Below are 22,155 nucleotides of genomic sequence, written 5' to 3'. Positions count from 1 at the left end.
GGAGGAGTGGAAGGAGGGTGGAGGTGTGCCAACTCTGCTGGAGGGCGGGGAATGCCTCTATCCTATGATCTGAGCTCCAAGAAAATTGGAATCATGAGGTTACCAGGGTTAGCCAAGCTCCAGACACTGGGTACCACTTTGAAGAATTTTGTCATAGTCTCAAATCACCCCTTATTATTTATTTTATTTTATTTTACTTTTATTTTATTACCTTGTTTGAAACTAGGCCATAAGCTATATGCCAGACTATAAGCACCGTGAGGCCAGCTTCGGTGTTCCTTTTCCTCCTTTTCCCAATCGTATGCCCCCTTCCACCAAGACCAGAGTTCAGAACCAATGGGAAAGGGAACCGGAGGGTAAATCACCCCTTATTAGTATTAAGGTTCTTAAATTTAAAATTTATCCCTATCAAGATTTTAACTAGAAAACCAGTATCACTTGCTACCAACAGAAGAAAGCCTTAAGAATAAAGCCAAAACAAAATGTTATTAAGTTCCAGCTGGCTAGTGTTGCCTGCTCTCTTGGTAACACAGAAGCCTACCAAGTACGCAGTGTCAGAAGCACCCTGGCAGCCTGGGAGGCTTTCTCCTGACCTGTGGAATGCCAGGCCCTGTGCAAAGCACTTCACATGTAGTAACTCATTTCATCCTCACAATGATGCCAGGATGGGTATTATTATTCTGCCCACTTTATAGATGAGGAAATCAAGGCACAGAACTATGTGAGGGCCAAGGTCATTCGGCTCATTAACAGTGGGGCTGTTCTTTGAAGCAAAGCAGTTCTGCTTCAGACGCATGCTCTTAAACAAGATTTGAAAAGGACCTGAAAACTTTCCCGGGATGTGATTCACTGTGACTTGATACTGTATCCACCCGCTGCCAGAAAGCACCCTGTACACTATCCGTTGTACACATCCTGCGCTCCCGTACACCGTGCTGGAGCCCCACCCTCTGTCGTTGTAGAGGAGAAAAGCAAGTGTGGAGGAGCAGTGACTTGGCCAAGGTCACACAGCTGGTAGTGTCACGGCCAGATGCTAGGCATCCTAAGTTCTCACCACTGCTCTCTTCTTCCTTCTCTGCAGTTCTGTGCTCCCTGTGCTGGGAGTCAAGACTGTTGGGGCTCTGCCTGAGCTGCTTCTCCCCTGAGCATCCCAGAGGATGCTGGGTGAGCACACCAACCCCTTCCCGGGATCCCCTGCCAACACACTCATGCATGCACCAACACACGTGCACACACAGCACTCGCATGCACTCTCCCGGGCAGGAGACTCCTGGCAGGGGGAGGGGTTGCTGACCTTTGTGACCTCGTCCACTGACTTTTCCATTTTCCTACTTAGAAATTCTGGGTTCCATTAGAGAGGGAAGCATGGAAGGTCTGTACCCCCTACTCTGTGGGGTCATCTCTAAGACCTTCTTTCTCTTCCCAGTTTGCTGCGGTCCACCCCCTACTTCCCTACACTTCCCAGAATCCACCAGAGGAGGTGGTCCTAGCTCCTGGGGGATTAATCATTTTCCAAGCCGCTCAGCGCTCCCACCCTCCCTGGCCCCTCTCCACTCAGGATTCCTCCTTCTCCGTCTCTCTGCCCCAGCTCTGGCCTCTCGTCACTCCTTCTCTCCCAAATGTATGCCTCTTCCAGGCCCTTTCCCCCTCCTGCCAACTCAGGGCCTCTGTGAGGGCAAGGCTGACTTCTCCCTTCAGACTGGGGCTCCCTGAGGGCAGGGCTGTTGTCTCCCTCCTCAGACCAGGGGCCCACCCATTTCAGTAGCCAACAGCATCAGTCCCATTTCCCCTGGACTGGTGGGGCAGACACCGCCTGGGGAGCTGCTTCCCACTGCTTTGGGCTTTAGCCCAGAGGGCCGTGTCCCCAGGCAGCCAATGGGCCCAGGGATACCCTGAGTAGATGATTAACTCCAGGCCCAGTGACCCTGGGGCCACTGTGTCCCTACTGCCTCTCCCTGGGGGAAGGCCAGCCTCTGGTTGGAGAACTGGCCCTGCTTTGTGGAGGAGATGAGTGTGGGTATATGAGGTCAACACCCCTACCTGACCCCACCCCTCTGAATTGAAGGCCTACAGGATCCCTGTGGGTCTGTGGTTCCAGCTTGAATTTTCTTTGTTCCCCTCTGAAGCAGGCCGTCGTTTTGTTTTTCAGAGTAAAGCTTATTGTCAATGTGCCCAGAATCAGGATCCTGTCTTCTCACCAGGCCCTGGGTCATGGAGATGCTGGGACCAGACACAACCTTCCAACCCCTCCAGACACTTCCCCTCAGCACAGGCCACAGCCTTGAGCACAGGAGCTGGTTTGAAGGGCCAAGGCTGTCCCTCCTACTAGAGCCCTCCTTAGCTGCCACTCAGGACAGGTGGGCGTGGAAGTGACAGGAAGCCGGGCAGGTGAGGGGCCAGGGGTGCCAGCTGACGGTTCCAATCACAGCACCTGAGGGGAGATACACACACACACACACACACACACACACACGAGTACACAAATGTAGCATCCCACACCAGCCACTGAGATGCACGCAGAAACACAGATGTGTAGACGCACAGGTGTACGGAGATACACAGAACACATGGAGACCCGCACCATCCATTCTCACACAGATGTGCACATAGAGAGATACACGTATATAGACACAACAGATGTACAGAGAGACACCGGTCCACCCAGACACACATTTGCACGCAGAATTGTGCATGCTTACGTGCGCAGCAACCGTGTCATACATAGGAACACGGACATACACACACATGGATAGGTGCTGAGAACACGCAAATACACACCCAGCTGTCATCAGGGACAACTACAGGGGCACTTAGATCTGGAGACAGGAATGTACACACACACACACACACACACACACACACACACACTACATACAGAGTTACAAGCAGACACCCCACCTGAGGTCATACTCATCCACCCACATAGAGGCACAGAGCCATACTCATTCACATGCCGTAATGGCATCTGCCATGGGCGAAGTGGCCAGTAAACACTGAATGAACACATGAATGAAGAGAAGACAGAAGGAAAGATGTAGGGCCCTGTGGAAAGGGAAGCCTGGCTCTGTGGACTATCGTGGGATTGGCCCTAGGACTTCCCAGCAGCCCCAAGGGGGCCCTCTCCATCTGTGAGGAGGAAGAGCCCAGTGGGAGAGTACACAGGCCTCGGTCAGCCGCGGTGTCGTGAGCACATACTATGTGCCAGGTCGTGAACGGGGCGCTCTGAGGACGCAGTCCCATTTTCCCTGGCTGGAGATCAGGAGGCCTGGCTCTGCCACTTCCTTGGCTGTAAAGGTTTGGGCAAGGCATTTAACTTCTCTGGGCTCCTGCTTTCTCACTTGTAAAAAGGGGGGAAAGAGAATAAAACTTAATCTCACTGCATAGTAGTGAAGATGAAAAGCTCTCCATGGGCACTCAGTCCGCCAAATCCACACCGTGGGAAACTATAGGGCAAGCAACCTGGTTTCTTCAATAAATGAATTACAAGGAAAAGAGTAGGAGAGAGGAGGGCGGAATTAAATGAAAAGATGTATTTTTTAAAAGATTTTATTTTAAGTAATCTCTACACAACCCTGAGATCAAGAGTCACATGCTCTACTGAAGCCAGCCAGGTGCTCCAAAAAGACAGACAGACAGACAGATAGGTAGATTTTAGAGAGAGAGAGTGAGTGCAAGCCAGGGGAGAGGCAGAGGGAGAGAGAGAATCTCAAGCAGACTCCACACTGAGCAGGGAGCCTGATGTGGGGCTTAATCCCATGACCCTGAGATCATGACCTGAGCCAAAATCAAAAGTTGGCGGCTTAACCGACTGAGCCACCCAGGTGCCCCCCAAAAAGATGTAGTTTTATTTTATTTTATTTTAAAAAAATATTTTATTTATTTATTTGAGAGAGAAAGTGTGAGGAAGAAAAAGAGATCACGAGCAGGGGGGAGGGGTAAGAGGGAGAAGCAGACTCCCCATGGAACGGGGAGCCCGATGCAGGGCTCGATCCCAGGACCCTGGGATCCTGACCTGAGCCGAAGGCAGACACTTCACTCACTGAGCCACTCAGGCACCCCCCAAAAGATGTATTTTTTTAAAGATTTTATTTATTTATTTGACAGAGAGAGACACAGCGAGAGAGGGAACACAAGCAGGGGGAGTGGAAGAGGGAAAAGCAGGCTTCCTGCGGAGCAGGGAGCCCGATGCGGGGCTCGATCCCAGGGCCCTGGGACCACGACCCGAGACGAAGGCAGACACCCAACGACTGAGCCACCCAGGCGCCCCAAAAGATGTATTTTTAAAGTCTCTTTTAATCCTTATTTGAATTCTGAATCAAACAAGCCATAAAAAATGAGACAATTGGAAAAATTTGAGCACAAAGGATATTTGATATATTAATTTTTAGGTGTGCTATGATTGTGTGTCATTTTTAAAACTACTCCATATACTTTAGTGTGCATCCTGAATATTTATAGATGAAATGATAAGATGTCTTGCATTTAGTTCAAAATAACCCTGGAGGGGAGAAACTGGGAGTGGGGGGACAGATGCAATAAGACTCGCTCTGAGTCAGGAGTTGGTATTTGTTGAAGCTGGACAATGGGTACAGGGGATTCATTATACTATCTATCCACCGCTATGTATGATTGGACAAATGAGAAAATTCAATGAATTCCCATAGGTGCAAGTTACCAGTCTGACAGGTAAAACACTCCATAAAAGCGAGCTTGCTTCTTCCATGAGTAGTTTTCCTTCGAGGCACAAATGTGTGAAATAGTAAATACTCCACAAATACATAATTTACGGATTTAAGAATTTTGGTTCCAGGGGCGCCTGGATGGCTCAGTAGTTAAGTGTCTGCCTTCGGCTCAGGTCATGATCCCAGGGTCCTGGAATCGAGCCCTGCATTGGGCTCCCTGCTCAGTGGGAAGCCTGCTCCTCCCTCTCCCACTCCCCCTGCTTGTGTTTTCTCTCCCGCTGTGTCTCTCTCTGTCAAATAAATAAAATCTAAAAAAAAAAAAACAAAAAAAGAATTTCCGTTCCAAGTGTGCGATGAGCCTCTTGTCCAGCAGGGGACTCCCTACTCTCGGCCTCTTCTGGTTGCTTGCCCTGCGGGTTTGTGAAAAGGAGGAAGTTATCCGCAGTGTGAGGGAGATGTTGCTGGCCTGTTCGCGTCTGCTAGAGACCTTCTCGGAGATGGCACACACACACACACAGACACACACACACACACACGGAAGAACCTGTCCATAACCCTATGATAGTTAGAGTCTTCCTACAGTCTACAATTTCTGGGGACTGGGGGTATTTAGGAAAGGCTACTGTCTTAAAGTTAATGATGGCAAACTCTTCGTCAGGTATGTTCTAAGCACATGATACGTATCCACTTATTTAATTCCCACACTCACACCACGAAGTCGGCGTGACGATTATTACAGAGATCCCAGGAGACGGATTTTAGACAAGTGGAGATAAAATACTTTCAGGGCACAAGTAGAGCTTCCTAGTGGACAGGTGGAAAAGGATTCTGGAGCTCAGGAGAGAGGTCAGGGATGGAGAGACCCTGAGCGTGGCCACCAGCTAGCTGCCAGGGAGGGGCTGGAGAAAGCGGAGAGCACATTGGAGAGGTAGAAGGGGGCCCACCAGGAGTCACCCGGAATCCATAGGTAGAGATGGTTCAAGAAGAAAGGGGCAGCCCACAGCATAGATGCCTCAAAACCTGAGAAAAGGACACTGGTTTCACTTATCACTGACTTTCCCATTTCAGTGTGTGTGTGGGGGGACGTAGAGTGGGAAAGCCAGGTGGCAGATGGTTGGGGAGGGGCCTGGGATGAGCCCACAGGAACTCCTGGGGGAATTGTGGCTGGAGAAAGAAGCAGAGCCTCCTTATTCAAAGCATGGTTCATAGCATCACCTGGGAGCTGGTTGGAAATGTGGAATCTGGGGCCTGCTCTAGGCCTACTGAATTAGCATCTGCATTTTAATGAGGCCCCCAGGAGATTCTATGAGCATTAAAATCTGAAAAGTACTCGAGCAGAGATGTAGGTTGGTCTCTAGAAGTCAGGAGAGGTGACATTCAATATGGGGATGTCCCTAGTGAGTTTGATGTCAAGAAGGAGATGGAGGGAGAGGTGAAGACCCTGGGGTGGAGCTGAACTCGGGGGTGTTGTGTTTATGGCTTCGTGGGGGTTGGGTGTTGTGTGGGACTCATGGGTAGGGTTAGGGGGTGTAGCGCTGGGTGGTACTTCTCTGTCCCATGGCTGAGAGCTCCCCAGGGGGAGGGGGGATATCCCCCCTCCCATCTGTGTGTTGGAAAGAGGAATGTGTAGAGATGAGTGTGTGTGTGTGTGTGTGTGTTTGAGGGTTTTGGCCTGTATGAAGGGGGTAGATGTGGGGCAGGGCTCATGTGTATCTTTTGTATGTTTTTGTGTTTTTATAAGTTAGAAGTCAACAAATGGAAGTTTCATACGGTCCATCCTATTATGTGCATGTCCCAAGGCGAAACTGATGTGTAGGCAGGGAATTGTGGAGTATCAGGGCTTAGGAAACTGTCCTAAGCTTGAACAGCCCTCCTGCTGGACTCAGGGAACTCAGGGCCCTACCCGACCTGTCCTCCGTGGAGAAGGACGGGGGTTCCGCTGTCCGCCCGCAGTTTGTAATTACATACTATTGCCACGAGAGGGCAGTGTCGGCCCGGCCGGCGATACGAGGACGGAGGGAGCTCCCAGAGAAGTTACACCGATCTGTTCGAGGGGGCGAGTGAGAACCGGTCCGGGGCAGCGGGTTGGGGGGCCGACTCTTGGTGCCTTTGTGCCCAGGCTTGCCGCCTCCCCCTCCCCGGGCTCTGGCTGCCCCAACCCCAGCCAACGCCCTTCCAGAGCCACCCCATCTTCCCGCGCCGCTCTCGCATCTCGATACCCCCAACCCTCCTGCAAGTAGACCAGCCCGGGAGTGGGAGTGGGGTGGGGTGAGGGAGTGAGGATGCAGCCAAAGGGGGAGTCAGGGGCAAAGGCGTTGAGGGGAGTGGGAGGTTTTATTGGGGGCAAAGGTGGGAGGAGGGGGCTCAGGCTTCCTCAATCGGGACACACGAAGGGAGCGCCCACTCTGGACCGGGCAGGGTGCTGGGCGAGTGGACCCGGGGACGCAGGGCTCGGCCCTTGCCTTGACCTGGGGTCAGGGGCCCTGGTTTCGAGTCCCAGCCTCACAGAATAGCCTCGGGCTGGCTTTGAGCAAGACCTTCACTCCCCCTGCAGGGGTTCTCCTTTTCATCTTCTCAATGGGGAGAAAGCTGGCTTCCCTCCCGATTCACCGGGATTCACCGGTCTTTGCAGGTCGGACTGAGAAACCCCAAGGAAGGTACCAATGTTAGTGTGGCAGGGCAAGGGCAGGGGCGGGGAAGGGCAAAGCCGAGGTTAGCGAGGCCAGTGGTGTGGGTGCAGCTAAAGGAGACCAGGGGAGCCACTGCAAGATTTTGAGGAGTGGCCCAATCTCAGCTGGGCTCCTAGAAGTTAAGGGATGGTGGGGAGAAGTGGTGGATCCCAGGCAGAGACCAGGGGTCTGACAGTGGGAGTGGAAAGAGGAGCTGGTGGTTACAATTAGGGTATACTTGATAAAACAACAAGAACAAAAACCCCCAAACACCAAACACCTTTTTTTTTCATTATAAAAGTAAGTTAGGAAAATTACTGAAAACTGGATAAATAAAACCTATCTAGCCTACAGTATAGCTGCTTTTGCATTCGGTCTTTCCTTCCAAGCTCTTTTACATTAAACAAACAAGGATGGCTGTGTTATTGTGTACCTATAAATATTTTCCTGATTTTCACTTAGGATGTCAGGAACATTTTTCATATTATGTCCTGTATTAGTTTCCTGGGGTTGCCCTAACAAAGTACCACGGGCTGGGTGGCTGAAAATAGCAGAAATGTATGGTCTCACAGGTGGGGAGGCTAGAAGTCGAAGATCAAGATGTCAGCAGGGCCACCTGAAACCTGTAGGGGCGAATCCTTCCTTGGCTCTTCTAGCTTCTGGTGTTTGCTGGCAATCCTTGGCATTCTTTGGATTGTAGATGCACCATTCCAATCTCTGTTTTTGGGGTCACATGGCTACCTTCTCCCTGTGTGTGTCTCTTCTTAGAAGGACACCAGACATATTGGATTAAGTGCCACCCTACTCCAGTATGACCTCATCTTAATGAATTAAGACTGCAACATCCTTTTTCCAAATAAGGTCCTAATCCAAGGTACTGGGGGTTAGGACTTCAACATATCTTTTTGGGGGACACAATTCAACCCGTCACACTTCCTAACTGTGCCTTTTAGTGACTAAGATTTCAATAAGGGTAAAATTCCCTCATCTATTCAATTAATTTCTATTATTAAACATTTGATTTGCATCCAACTTATATATGATTATAAATGTAATTACCATTTCATGCATAACGTTTTCCTTTATACTGTTGAATGATTTTTTTAAATTTTTTTATTGTTATGTTAATCCCCATACATTACATCATTAGTTTTAGATGTAGTGTTCCATGATTCATTGTTTGTGCATAACACCCAGTGCTCCATGCAGAACGTGCCCTCTTTAATACCCATCACCAGGCTAACCCATCCTCCCACCCCCCTCCCCTCTAGAACCCTCAGTTTGTTTTTCAGAGTCCATCGTCTCTCATGGTTCATCTACCCCTCTGATTTCCCCCCCTTCATTCTTCCCCTCCTGCTATCTTCTTCTTTTTTTTTTTTCTTAACATATATTGCATTATTTGTTTCATAGGTACATATCTGAGATACTGTTGAATGATTTTTTAAGGATAAATATTCAGAAGAGGGAATATCTGATCAAAGTTTATGAAAGGTTGTGAGTACATTTTCAGTTTGGGGAGAGGTATATGGTGTGAAGAGATGAAGCACAAGACAGAAAAGAATTACCCACAGGCTCATCAGCCAGAGAAAGCTTCCACGAGTCTGTTGTATTTTTTTTTTTTTTAAGATTTCATTTTTAAGTCATCTCCACACCCAAGGTGGATCTGAAACTCACAACCCAGAGATCAAGGGTCGCGGGCCCACCAACTGAACCAGCCAGGCGCCCCCTGCTGTGTATTTTTATATACATTTACTACCCTTATTTTTTTTCTGAGTTAAGATCTTAAATTAAGGCAGGTAACATTTTGTATTCTGCTTTTCCCACTTAAAGTCCCAAACAGCTTCTCATCTCATAAACTTCATGATCAACTTTTGGGTGACTGCATAATGTTACACTATAGGAACATTTTTAAAAATTTATTATTGAATATGCTGTTACGATACTTCCAAGTTTTCACTCTTAGAAATAAACTGTGGTACACATTTTATGCATATATTGCTGAAATACGTTTATTTCAGTAAGTGCCCAGAAACTGAATTCCTAGGTTAAAGTGCATAAATGCTCCTGAGTCTTTGGAAGTTGCTTTTCAAAAGGGTTGTACCAATGCACACTCATCAGCTGTGAATGGACGAGTATGTCTATTTGCCAACCTTCCTTGCCAGCAGTGAGTTTTATCTTTTTATCTATTTTTTTTATATTTTGAAATCTTCCCAGGTAAAACATGGTATTCTGTTTTGTCTTTTTTGGTGACCAGCCATGCCATTTGTTCTTTTTTTTTTTTTAATTATTTATTATTTATTTATTTATTTATTATTAACATATAATGTATTATTTGTTTCAGGGGTACAGGTTTGTGATGCCATTTGTTCTTATGTTACCTTTCCTCTTTCGGAAGTTGTCTGTTCATGTCCATTTGTCTTTTTGGATCCTAATGTTTTACGTAGAGATCTGTATATTCATTTTACATATAAAAAATATTACCCTTTGTCATATCTGCCATATGGATTCTTTTTTAGTCTGTTGACTCATTTAAAAACTAGTTATTGGGAAATGCAAATCAAAACAACAGTAAGGGGCGCCTCACTGGCTCAGTTGGCGGAGCGAGCGACTCTTGATCTTGGGGTCGTGAGTTTGAGCCCCATGGTGGGCATAGAGATTAATTTAAAAAAAATAAAACAACAAACAAAAACCCCCACAACAGTAAGATGCCACCTCACACACATTAGGATGCCTACTGTCAAAAACACCAGAAAGTAACAAGGGTTGGCGAGGATGCGGAGAAATTGAAATCCCTGTGCGCTGTTGGCAGGAAAGCAAAATGGTGCAGCTGCTGTGGAAACAGTATGGAGTTTCCTCCAAAAATTAAGCTGATAGGGCGCCTGGGTGGCTCAGCTGGTTAAGCGACTGCCTTCAGCTCAGGTCATGATCCTGGAGTCCCGGGATGGAGTCCTGCATCGGGCTCCCTGCTCAGCGGGGGGTCTGCTTCTCCCTCTGATCCCCTTCCCTCTCGTGCTCTCTGTCTCTCATTCTCTCTCTCTCAAATAAATAAATAAAATCTTTTAAAAAAAATTAAGCTGGTAGATTTTATGTTATGTGTATTTTTTTTTTTTTTTGGTGTCTATGTTATGTATATTTTGCTACAATTAAAAAAAAAAAAACCTAGGGAAGAAGAAAATATAACAGATATCCACTAAAAAAACTTAATGAATTTTACCCTGTGTAAGGTATTTCTGTGTGCTGGGCATGGAGATTATAAAAAATAAGATGTCAAGGTGCCCACGCACCATGAGGATCCAAACTGAAACCGACATTCACAACACAGTCTCATCTACGCTTTGATAGAGGATGGAGGATGGAGCAGCCGGGTGCCAGGGAGCGTTCAGGGGCGATAGCCAACCCAGACCGGGTAAGGTGAGGGGTGGGCGTGAGGGGAGGGAAAGTTCCTGGTGGGCTCCATCTGGGACAGATTAGGAGCGAGCCTGGCAAAAAAGAGGGGGTTCATGCGTCATTTCAGTTACGCTTTTATGACACCCACCTGCGTTTAACGCTTCTGTGGGCAAAGCTGTTGACCTTTCTCCTGTGATTTCGTCCCGTCCTTTATACTCATAAAGGCCTCTTCCCTCAAGAGGTCTGGCTGTGCCTGCTTCCTGATTTTCTGTGGTTCAATGTATTTTTACACGTAACTCCTTAGTCTACTTGGAAATGACTTCGATGATGGGCGTGGGGTCCAGGGGGAGGATAAGGGACCCCAGTGGGGGGGCGGAGAGGCAGAAAGGGGATGTCAGGCGGCTGATACTGTCTTCATTCTGCTGTCCTCCTTCCTGGCATGGTGACTCTGGGGCTTCTACACCGTTGACCCTCTTTCCTCCCTGTGGTTGTTTGAGGTGATGGGTGGGGTGGGTATGTAGCAGAAGCCCTGGGTGATTGGAGGTGATGATCCAGTAAGACCCTGCTGGCCTTGAAGCATGAAGGATGCAGGGCAGACTGCTGTAAGGACTTCCAATATAGGGATTGAACAGGACGGGATGGAAGCGTATGTGCCATCGCTGCTACTCAAGCTATCACTCTGTCTCAGCTCCCACTTTCCCCCTCCTTATAAATACAGTTGACCCCTGAAAAATGTGGGGTTTAGGGATGTCAAAAATCTATGTATAACTTGTGACTCCCAATACCCTACTGTTGACCGGAAGCCTTATAGATAACATAAAGAGTCGATAAAATAAACATATTTTATAATTTAGATGTACTATATACTGTGTTCTTACAATAAAGTAAGCTAGAGAAAAGAAAATGCTATTAAGAAAATCACAAAGGAGAGAAAATATATTTACAGTACTGTATTGTATTTACCGAAAAAACCTGTGTATAAGTGGATCCGTGTAGTTCAAACCCGTGTTGTTCAAGGGTCTCGGATAATTTTTATTTATCTGCTTGTTCACTTGTTTTAGGCTGTGTTCTTGCTGGACCATAAGCTCCTAGAAGGCACGCATCTTGTCGATCTTGTTCCCTGTCGTATTCCCAGTGCTCGGAGTAGGGGCTGGTACTGAGCAGGTGCTCCTGGAGCATGGGGTGAATGAATAAGAGGAAAGAATGACCTCTTTGTGCTGACCCCTGGGGGTGGAAGGAAGCCAGGATGAGCTGCCAATCTGAGCCGTCTGTTCCAATGCCTTGGGGCAGATTGCTGGATGAGGGTCTGAGGATTGGGACCCCCCAATCTGGGGCAGACCCTTTATGGTCTGGTTTTAGGGCCTGCACTCCTGCATTCTATGGGGGGGGGCAAGGGGGCTGAGGGGCCTAGAGCATCTCCCACCCACAAATGCCCTCTTAGCTGAAGCTGGGGCCGGGCTGGAGATGAGGCAGAGGCTGGGCCTCTGTCTGGGTCCAAAGGGACGGGGCTGGGGGAGGCAGCGCTGAGTCAGGAAGGCGGCTGTTCCTGATGAAGTTTCCTGTCTCAGGGGCTCAGAGACATTCATTACAGCCAGGAGGAGAAGTAATTAAGCCAGAGAGCAGCAGGGGTAGGGGGAGAGGGAGGCCTGGTTTTCTCAGGAGGCTCCTGATAAAATTAATAAGGGCAGAGGAGGGGAGGGCTACGCCCAGTCTGGGAATATTGGTAACAGAGTCGTGGCTCCAGGGCCGGAGTCACCCACATCTGTGCTGACCACCAGAGGAGTGGACGCAGAGGCCCGAGGAATATGTCGCCATCTGGCTCCATGAGGGTAGCCTGAGACAGAGGAGAGAGCGTGGATCAGGGAGGGCCCCATTGGCCTGAGCTCTTGCCCCAGTATCCATTTACCTGCTGTGGGACTGGGGCAAGTTGCTTAACCTCTCTGAGCCTCAGTTTCTTTATCAGTAAAACGGAGCTAATAACGCAGACCTTATAGGATTGCAGTGGGGCGTCAATGGGACACGCTCAGCAGGGTGCCCAGCATGCTGCAGACACACGTGGAGCTGGGATTCAAGAGACAGTTTGTGGTGGGTGGGCGTGAGAATCCATCCACATGTGAGCGGGTGACGGGGTGGAGGGGCAGGAGTGTGCGGGCTCCCCCGACATTGGCCCGTGGTTCTGAGTCCTGGGGCAGGCATAAGAGCCCCAGCTATGGTTTAACGGACACCTGCTCTGTGGTTTTCTCCATTTTCTGTGGTCCTTGCAATGGCCTTGCAAGGGTATTATTCCCATTTACAGATGAGAGAAACTGAGGCTCAGAAAGGCAAAATCAGTGGGCTGTAGAACTGAGATTCCAGTTTAGGCCTGTCTGGGGCCACAGTCCTCAAAGGATCCTTTCCTTTGGGCTGCAAGAAACCCAGTCTTGGGGGGAACCATGGGGAGCAATGGGGGCACCTAGCCTCCTCCACAGATACCCCAAATGCCTCCCCTCTTGGACATACACTTGGGTATGTGCCTTCAGGAGAGAAAGAGCTGGACGCTCACCTCTCTTTATGGGCCAAGGGGCCCACCCTGTTGCCTACTCCTGGCCAATCTTGGGTCTCTCCTCCTCCCAGGCACTGAGCCTGGCCTCTGCTCTTTTCTCTGCTGGTACCACAGCCCTTCTGGGCTCTGGTCCTTCCTTGGGCCTCATTCCTGGCTGGAGGCTGGAGAAAGTGGGGAGAGGGGGCCAGGCTTTGGCTCTAGGGCAGGGAGGTGACAGGCAGAAGACATTAGGTTATAGTCCTGGGGCCTTCTGACAAGATGGGGAGAGGGGACAGGGAGCTGGTGGACAGGACGAATTCCCACCCTACAGGGGGCAGGCAGGAAAGAAGGGGTGGCAGCAGGTGGGGTTTAGGTGAGAAACCCATGCGCCAGGCAGGCCAGCCTAGGGGCAGCTCTCAGGAAGTCTGGGGATCCCATGAGGAGGAAGTGGGGTCTCCCACCCCTGAGCAAATGTCAAAAATATGGTTCCCTGGCTGGGGCTAGAGTGCCAAGAAAATAAAGAGAACAATGTTTTATGGATTATACATTTTGTTTTTAATTATTTTAATTATTTTATTTTAATTATTTCTTGTTTTTAATTTTCTCAGTTAAAACTTTTCTGATTATAAAAGTAATATCCATTGCAAATTATAACAATTACATAAAAATATAAAGAAAAAATAACCTGTAATTCCATCCCAAGAGATGACTATCCTTCACATATTTAAAAAATATTTTATTTATTTATTTGAGAGAGAGAGTGAGCGAAAGAGCAGGAGTGTATGGGGGGGGAGGGGAGGCAAAAGGAGACTCCCCGCTGAGCAGGGAGCCTGACAAGGGCTAGATCCTGTGACGACAAGGGCCTAGATCCTGGGACTATAGGATCATGACCTGAGCCGAAGGTAGATGCTTAACCGACTGAGCCACCCCAGCTGCCCCCATCCTTGACGTTTTTATGTACAGAATATCCCTGAGGGATTTCCTTCCATGTATAGACATAGACATGTATATTTTTATAGACTTGGAGCCATTCTATATGTACTATTTTTATGTACTTGGCTTTTTTCGCCTGTAAGCATATGTCCTAAATATTTCCATGTCATTCAACAATTTTCTAAAATGTGATTTTTATGGCTTCATTAACATAGTACATCTTTCATATATACTATAATTTACCCATTGTTGGATATTTGGGAATTTTGTGTTGTTCCCCTTTTTGGGTGTGTTTTGTTAGTTGCTGCTTTGCTGAGTATCCTTGTACTTAGCCCTGGATATATCTACTGGTTACCTACTAGACACCCATGACTCTAAACCAGCCTTCTGAAAGTTCTCCTACAGTCTCCTCTCTAGTGTTCGCCAAGGGGCTGGTCATGGCCTGGGCAGCACTGGGTGTTAGCGCTGAGAAAAAAAAAATCTCCGTCCCCCAATTTTTTAATTGGGAAAAAAGTATCTCTTTCTTTTAATTTGTATTTCTTTGATTAATAGTGAGATAGAATACATATTTTTCACATTTATTAGTTACTTGCGCTTTGTCCTTGCTCACTTTTTCAAACAGGGATCTGGGTCATTTTTTTATTGATTTGTAGGCACTCTTTCTATATTCCAGACCTTAATGCTTCTTTGGTTGTATATGTGGTGAATATGTTTTCTTGAGTTTGAGGCCTGCATTTTATTTTAGTTTTTTTTATTATATAGAGAAGTGTTACATTTTAACGTAGTCCAACTTATACAATTTTTGATATATTTATTTCACTTGTTTTTGTATTGAGAAGGGCCTTTTCTTTTATCACCACTTTCCTACAAGTTTGGAGGAGGAACAAAGTCATGCCCAGTACCACCGCCTCATGCAACCAGACTGGATTTAATTAAGAGCAAAATCGAGATTTAATGATCTGACCAAGCCCCGGTCTAGACTTCGGCAATCAATTTCAGTGACCTCAGAGCCTACTCCGTGCCTGCCACCCACATACCAGCTGCTTCCTCCGCTGTGCCTCAGGGCCTTCCTCTGTAAACTGACGAGGCTGAACTAACCCGCTGGCCTCTCAGGAGGAGGTCCCTGCAGGCTCCGGGTTCAGACGGCGCCAAGTTCAAATCCATACGCTAGGGTTTCTATCTAAGTAAGCAGTTTCCACCTCCGCAAAATGGGAATAGTAACAGTGCCTCCCTCACCGAGTGGTTGGGAAATTGTTGCGAAAATGAAATCAGATGATTGTAATGCTTCTCAGGCAGCGCCCCAGTTAAGCGCCCCGCGCCGCAGTTTAAGCCTCGGTCAAATCAGATACTAGTAGTAGTACTAGTAGTAGTGTTTAGGAATTCCTGACCAGCCTCCTGCTGCCACCCCCTGGGAATCCAGGTCAAGACGTGGGTCCCTGGCTGTGTCGCCGCCACCAGGGGAAGGAGGCCCGGGCAGACAGACGAGCACCTGGCCGCCAGGGCTGGTGGCTGAGGCCGGGGGCGGGAAGGGGGGGAGAAGGGGGGAGGGGGGGCTCCCCCGGGAGAAGAGGGACCAGGGCCGTTGGGCGGGGGGCGCGCAGCAGCAGCGGCAGGGTGCTGGGGAGTCTCCGGCCTCCCCCCCGGTTGGGGCCCTCCTAACAGCGACCCCATCATCGCTCCGGATCCGCGGGGCGATCGGAGGCGGGCAGGGTGCCGGGAAGTGGCGGTGCCCTCCGCTCCCTCCGGTCCTTATCAGCGCCGGCCGGATGAGCGCGGCGGGGCGAGGGGTTCCGGCCCTGCGCGCTGCTGGCCCTGCGGGAGATAATGTGTTTGCGGGAGATAAGCGCGGCGCGGCCGCTCGCAGGCTCTGTACACAGACGCCACTTAGCTGTGCAAACACCTGCCGCTCGCCTCGGGCTGGCGGCCGGCGCGGGACCCCCGGGCGGGTGGGGCGGCGTGCGGCGGGGGCGGTCACCCGCCAGCCGCCAGGGTGTGGGGTGAGCGGTGGGAAAGGGTGTGGAGTGGGCGGACCTGCGCGCGGGTGTCCCCCTGCGGCCTCTGGGTCCCTGAGGGTGAGAGCTGGGTGCGTGCCCTCGTGGCAGGGTGGGCGGTGGGTGCAGGTGGATATCTGAAGGAGTCCTCCGGTGATGTGTGAGCCCTTGGGGTAACAGCCCTCACACCCAGCCGTGTCGCCTCCAGCCAGGCCCCAGGGATCTATCCACTACTCCCTACCAGGTGTTGCCTTCCTCCCCTTGGGGACAGGCACCGAGACCCGGAGGGTCCCAGAAGCTGCGGGGCTCAGGCCACCTGTGTCCTGGCAGGGCTGGGTCTGTGGAACACTGATCAGGCTCCAGAACTGGGGACTAAGTTAGAGAGGGGCTTCCCTGGGAGAGCCCCTGGAAGGTGACCACACCCTCTTGCTGCCTCCTTCATCCCAGGGCTCTCAGCTCTGCCCCCTAAACTCTCCTTAGAACCCTGTTTTCCACTCCCAGCTGCTTTCAGGACCTCAACATGCTGCTGGAGGCCACGGGCTTGGCACCACCACCATCCTTTTCCTTCTTAGGGTACCCCATGCCAAGGTTGTCTGAGGGACAAACCATCTTATCTAGGACAAAATGACCAGCTGCCCCCAGACCAGGGAAGCCTACTCAACAGACTGGTCAGAGGCATCCAGCCCAGGCTCCCAGTTGAGCACAGAATCCAGCTTGGCCCAGCTTCAAGCATGTCTTACTGACATCTCATTAGCTTGAAAGACTGTCCAGTTCTGTCCGGTCATGCCTGTTTCTGCCACATGCCCAAATCTGCTTTATTTCCTAGGACTCCTGCTTTTCCCAGAACCTTGGCTAAACCCTCTGTTTTTTGCCTGACTCCTGCCCGAAAGCAAAGCCACCAAATATTAGCATAGAGGTTGTGCGCTGCAAAAGAGCATCGAATCTCAGGGGCACCGTTCACATTGTAGACATAGAGTAGTGTACATGAGCATGCGGTCATCTCTCCATCAAATGCTTGCTCAGCAAGGGAGCCCCCGCCTACAAAATACCACACAGGCACCCAGGGCCTTACGATATGAGAGTTAAGTGGGCAGGGCACCTGGTTGGCTCAGTCCGTGGAGCGTGCGACTCTTGATCTCGGGGTTTTAAGTTTGAGCCCCACGTTGGGTATGGAGATTACTTAAAAATAAAATCTTAAGAAAAAATAGTGACATTCACACAATGGAATATTATGTAAGATGAGAATGAACAAGCTGTATGTTATACATATAACAACAGGGTGAACTTCACAAACATAATGTGGCCCATAAAGAGCTGGACACTTAACACTTACCATGTGATTCCATTGATAGGTTTGAAGTAAGGATAAGTGATTACCCTCAGCAGGGAAGTGACGGGAAGGGGGGCAATAGGAGGACTTCTGGGGGACTGGTAATGTGCTCTGTCTCTTATACTGGGTGCTGGTTACACTGGTGTGTTTAGTTTGTGGAAACCCATTGAGCTGAACATTTACAGTTTGTGCACAATAAGTATGGGTGCTATTCTCCAATAAAAAAAGTTGAAAAAAATTTAAAGCATTTAGAGAGGGGCACCTGGATGGTGCAGTTGGTTAAGCGTCTGACTCTTGGTTTCGGCTCGGGTCATGATCTCAGGGTAGTGAGATCAAGCCCTCTTCAGGCTCCTAGTCAGGCTTGGAGTTGGGCTCTGTGCTGGGCGCAGAGCCTGCTTAAGATTCTCTCTCTCCCTCTCCCCCTGCCCCTCACCACCATTCATACACACTCTCTCTCTCAAATAAGTAGATCTTAAAAAAAAAACATTTATAGAACTACCATTTGGATGAATTTAAGCTCTCTGCCACTGACTAAACTCTCTCTGCCCTGTTTTTTCCTCTCCTCCCCATCCCCCCCCTTCCATCCCTGGGCCTCATCTGGATGCCCACATCCTCATTTCCCTTTTGGCCTGCTTCTAGTTGCTCAAGTCATGGGATTATATTCAAATACTTCTAATTTTTTTCTTGTTGCTGTTATTAGAGAAGGGAGTGCTTTAAAAGTTGTTCCCCCTCCCCCACAAAGATGCCATATACGCAAGTGCAGTCCTTGCCCAGACATCTTGTTTCCCCTTTGGATGTGTTATCATTGGGGATCAGGTCCAGCTGAGAGTGAAGGAAAACAAATTTATAATGTCTCAACCCGGCGGTTCTCAAACTTGAGTGTGTATCAGAATCAAGCAGAGGCCTTGTTAAAACCCAGTCCCCACCCCCAGATTCTGATTTAGTTCTCAGGATGGGGCTTGAGAATGTGTCTTTCTAACAAGTTGTGAGGTGATGCTGTAGCTCTTGAACTGGAAAGTGCACTTTGAGAATGATTGCCGTAAGCATACAAGATCTTATTCTCTCGTATAAAAAGCCCAGAAGTTGGCATCCTGGGTTGGTGTGGTGGTGAATTGTCAGGGATCCAGGGCCTGTCAGGCTTTTCACTCTGGCTGTCTAAGATGTGTCCTTTGCCTTATGGTCCAACATGGCTGCTTGAGCTCCAGCCATTAGGTCTTCCTCCAGCAAACAGAAAGGAGGATGAAGCAGGGAAAAAAAAAAACAACCCAAAAACAAAACACATACCATTATGGTGCCTTAAAATGCCTTGAATGACACTTCCTGGAAATTATAAACATTGCTTTCATTTGTAATTCATTGGCCAGAACTTAGTCATATCTACATAATTAATTGCAAGAGAGGTTGGGACTATGTGTGGTTTTTTTTGTTTTTGTTTTTTTTTATTCTGGATGGCCAGGTTTCAGCTAAGTCTGAGGTTATCTGACTAATGAAGAAGAGAAGAATAGATTTGGGGACAATCAGCAAGAGTCAGAGAACATATCCCAAGCCACCCCATCAGCCCAGGGCCAGGGAGCCAGGCCTGTGCCAGAGGCCCAGGCCCAGCTGGTAAGATTAGGTGACCTCATGTAGGCAAGTCATCTTCCCTCTTTGTGTCTTATATCTTTGTCTATGAAATAGAGACTCATTCATACCTGTATTCCAACATACCTTTATTGAGGTTCTCCCGCGGCCTGGCACCGGGCTCGGGGCCACGATGGAGAGAAATAAGTCAAGGGCACTGCATGCCAGGTACGCACAGTCCAGGGGGCAGATGGACAAACACCTCTGACCTTCTGATGGGGAGCCCAGCCACAGAGTTGGAGTGGGGGTGACCTCTATGAATAACATTTCCTTCTACCTTTACTGTTGTAGGAACAGATACAAATCATGAGTGTGTGACTTACAAATAGTTAAGTAATGTGGAGAACGTGTGGCTTTTCTCTCTGAGGGACAGACCCAAACGGAGTGTCTGGGGAGTAATTTCCAATGCCGCCACGCCTCACCAGCAGGAGAGGGAGGTGACCTGGGGGAGAGTGTGGTGGGGGCTTCAGATATTCATGGAGGCCATGGACAGTCTTCCTCAGGAAGATGACCCTTCACACAGATTTTGTCATGCAACTTCAAGGGATTCACAGATTCCCGAAACCCATCAAAGGACCCTGGTTAAGAACTTATTGTAGGGGTCGCCTGGATGGCGCCGTCGGTTAAGCGTCCTCCTCTTTGTTTCCGCTCAGGTCATGATCAGGGTCATGAGATCGAGCCCTGTGGCAGGCTCCCCACTCAGTGGGAAATCTGCTTGAGATTCTCTCTTTCCCTCTGCTCCTCCCCCCACTCATGTGCTCTCTCTCTCTCTCAAATAAGTTAAAAAAAGGGGGGGGCACCTGGGTGGCTCAGTCATTAAGCGTCTGCCTTCGGCTCAGGTCATGATCCCAGGGTCCTGGGATCGAGTCCCACATCGGGCTCCCTGCTCCGCGGGAAGCCTGCTTCTCCCTCTCCCGCTCCCCCTGCTTGTGTTCCCTCTCTCACGGTGTCTCTCTCTGTCAAATAAATAAATAAAATCTTAAAAAAAAAGAAAAAGAACTCTTACTGTAGAGAAAAATCTTCTCAGCTAGTGGTGGTTTTTAAGAGCCTCAGGCTCTGGGACAGCAGTTTCAAGAGGTTTTCCTGAATAGCCCCGTTCTGGAGCAGGGACCGCAAGCAGGAAGACCCCTGTGGCAGGGTCAGGGATGGCTCGGAGACTGGACTGTGGTTTCCGGGGACCTCAGAGCTGGGCAGAGGAGAGGGGAGACCGGGCAGAGGTGAGGCAGGAGAAAGTGGCCAGAGGGGCGAAGGAGGATGGAGGCAGGGAGGGCCACGAATGTGTCATGCCAAGGAATGGGCAGGTCTGTGGTGCCTGTGCTGGGGGTAGGTAGGCCCAGAACGGGCTTCAGGCCAGTGCCCTCCAGCTGGGGGCAGCACCCCCCCCATCCTGTAAGGTGCAAGGGGGTGTCAAGGAGAGGCACACCCCCCCACCACCAAACCCTAGTTTCTGTACAGCTGGCCTGGGCCTCGGTCTCCCCGGGAGGCGCCAGCAGGGCGGATGGTGGGTTGTGTTCTGTTTTCTCCTCTCTCTGCTGTCACCTCCCTGCTCCCCGCGTGGATGGCACAGACCGAGTCACACTAATGGCTTTCTATGGAGCCCTCAGAACTAATGAAGCTGCTAACAAGTGATTGAGCAAATGAGTCGACACCACTTTATCACTCCACTGGGGGCCACGGAGCAGGCCACGGGCTGCACAGGGGACATGGAATGGAGTAGGGGTGAAGCTTGTTGCTTGGGCCGGGCAAGGGAGGGAAGCAGGGGGAGAGGGAGAAGTGGGAGGTTCCAGGTGAGGGAGGAGAGGACAATGTGTGGAAAGGGGCTTAGTGAGAGCTGTGGAGAGAAATGGGGAGATGCAGGGGGCAGAGAAGTGGAGAGGGGAGTGGAAGGGGTATTGGGGGGAGGGGGTGGGGTGAGGGTCCCCTTTGGTGCTGGGCACTGGGGGAGGCAAAGATAGGAAGGGCAGGCCTTGGCCTTGAGGAGACCACAGTTTGGATGCGGAGGGAGAGAGATATATCCATTATTTTATTTATCAAAGTAGCCTGGGACACGGGCTTTATTATTCCCTTTTTGCAGAGAGGCTCAGAGAGGTCAGGCAACTTGCCCAAAGTCACACAGCTGAGAAATGCAAGTGAGATTCAAACCCAGAACAGTCTGACTCCAGAGTCCATGCCTTTTCCACCGCCCTCAGTTTTGCAAGTATGTGGAAGGGAAGACATGATCAGAGGGACATCTGGGTGGCTCAGTCGTTGAGCGTATGTCTGCCTTCGGCTCAGGTCATGGTCCCAGGGTCCTGGGATCGAGCCCCGCATCGGGCTCCCTGCTCGGCGGGGAGCCTGCTTCTGCCTCTCCCCCTGCTTGTGCCCTCTCTCCCTCTGATAAATAAATAAATAAAATCTTAAAAAAAAAAAAAAAGAGGACACGATCAGAAACCGCTAAGAACAGATTACTCTGGGTTGATCTAATTTGCCTCATTAATGGAATTACTTGTCGGGGGTGGAGGTGCCACAGGTACTTGGCAGAATCTCTCCTGACATCCTGTGGACACAACTGTGACATATGGGCAAATGGCTCAATGGCTGGAAGAATTTCTAATTAGATGTGGGGCCGATTCTAAAGGTAGCTGATGGCAGAGCCGAGGCTATCAGTGGGGGACAGCGACTCTGGCCCATGGGACTCTGTCCTTGGTCCTGTTCTCCTTCACATTTTTTTTTTCCTTTTTCCCTTCCCTTGTGTTTATTTCTCATTACCCAAGTAATGTATGTCTATTGTAGACAATGTAAACTATGGATAAACAAAAAGAAAAAGCATCCTGGATCTTTTTTTTTTTAAGATTTTATTTATTTATTTATTCATTTGAGAGAGCGAGAATGAGAGAGAGAGAGAGAGTGCACATGAGAGGCCGGAGGGTCAGAGGGAGAAGCAGACTCCCTGCTGAGCAGGGAGCCCGATGCGGGACTCGATCCCGGGACTCCAGGAGGCATCCTGGATCTTACTAAGAACATTCGCCCAACAGTCTTTTCA

General features: G+C 49.6%; 1 non-coding gene across 1 annotated transcript; it reads right to left on the bottom strand.

Moving 5' to 3' along the window:
• Positions 1–210: 210 nt before the first annotated feature.
• On the bottom strand, positions 211–358 carry LOC118522328 (small nucleolar RNA SNORA61). The gene has a single exon (XR_004910570.1). It is a non-coding gene; the product is annotated as a small nucleolar RNA SNORA61 (small nucleolar RNA).
• Positions 359–22,155: the final 21,797 nt, after the last annotated feature.

The sequence above is a fragment of the Halichoerus grypus genome, chromosome 2 (genome assembly GCF_964656455.1).
Source record: "Halichoerus grypus chromosome 2, mHalGry1.hap1.1, whole genome shotgun sequence".
NCBI lineage: Eukaryota > Metazoa > Chordata > Mammalia > Carnivora > Phocidae > Halichoerus > Halichoerus grypus.
Note: the sequence above shows the minus strand (reverse complement) of the source record. Positions and strands in the feature narration are given on the sequence as shown.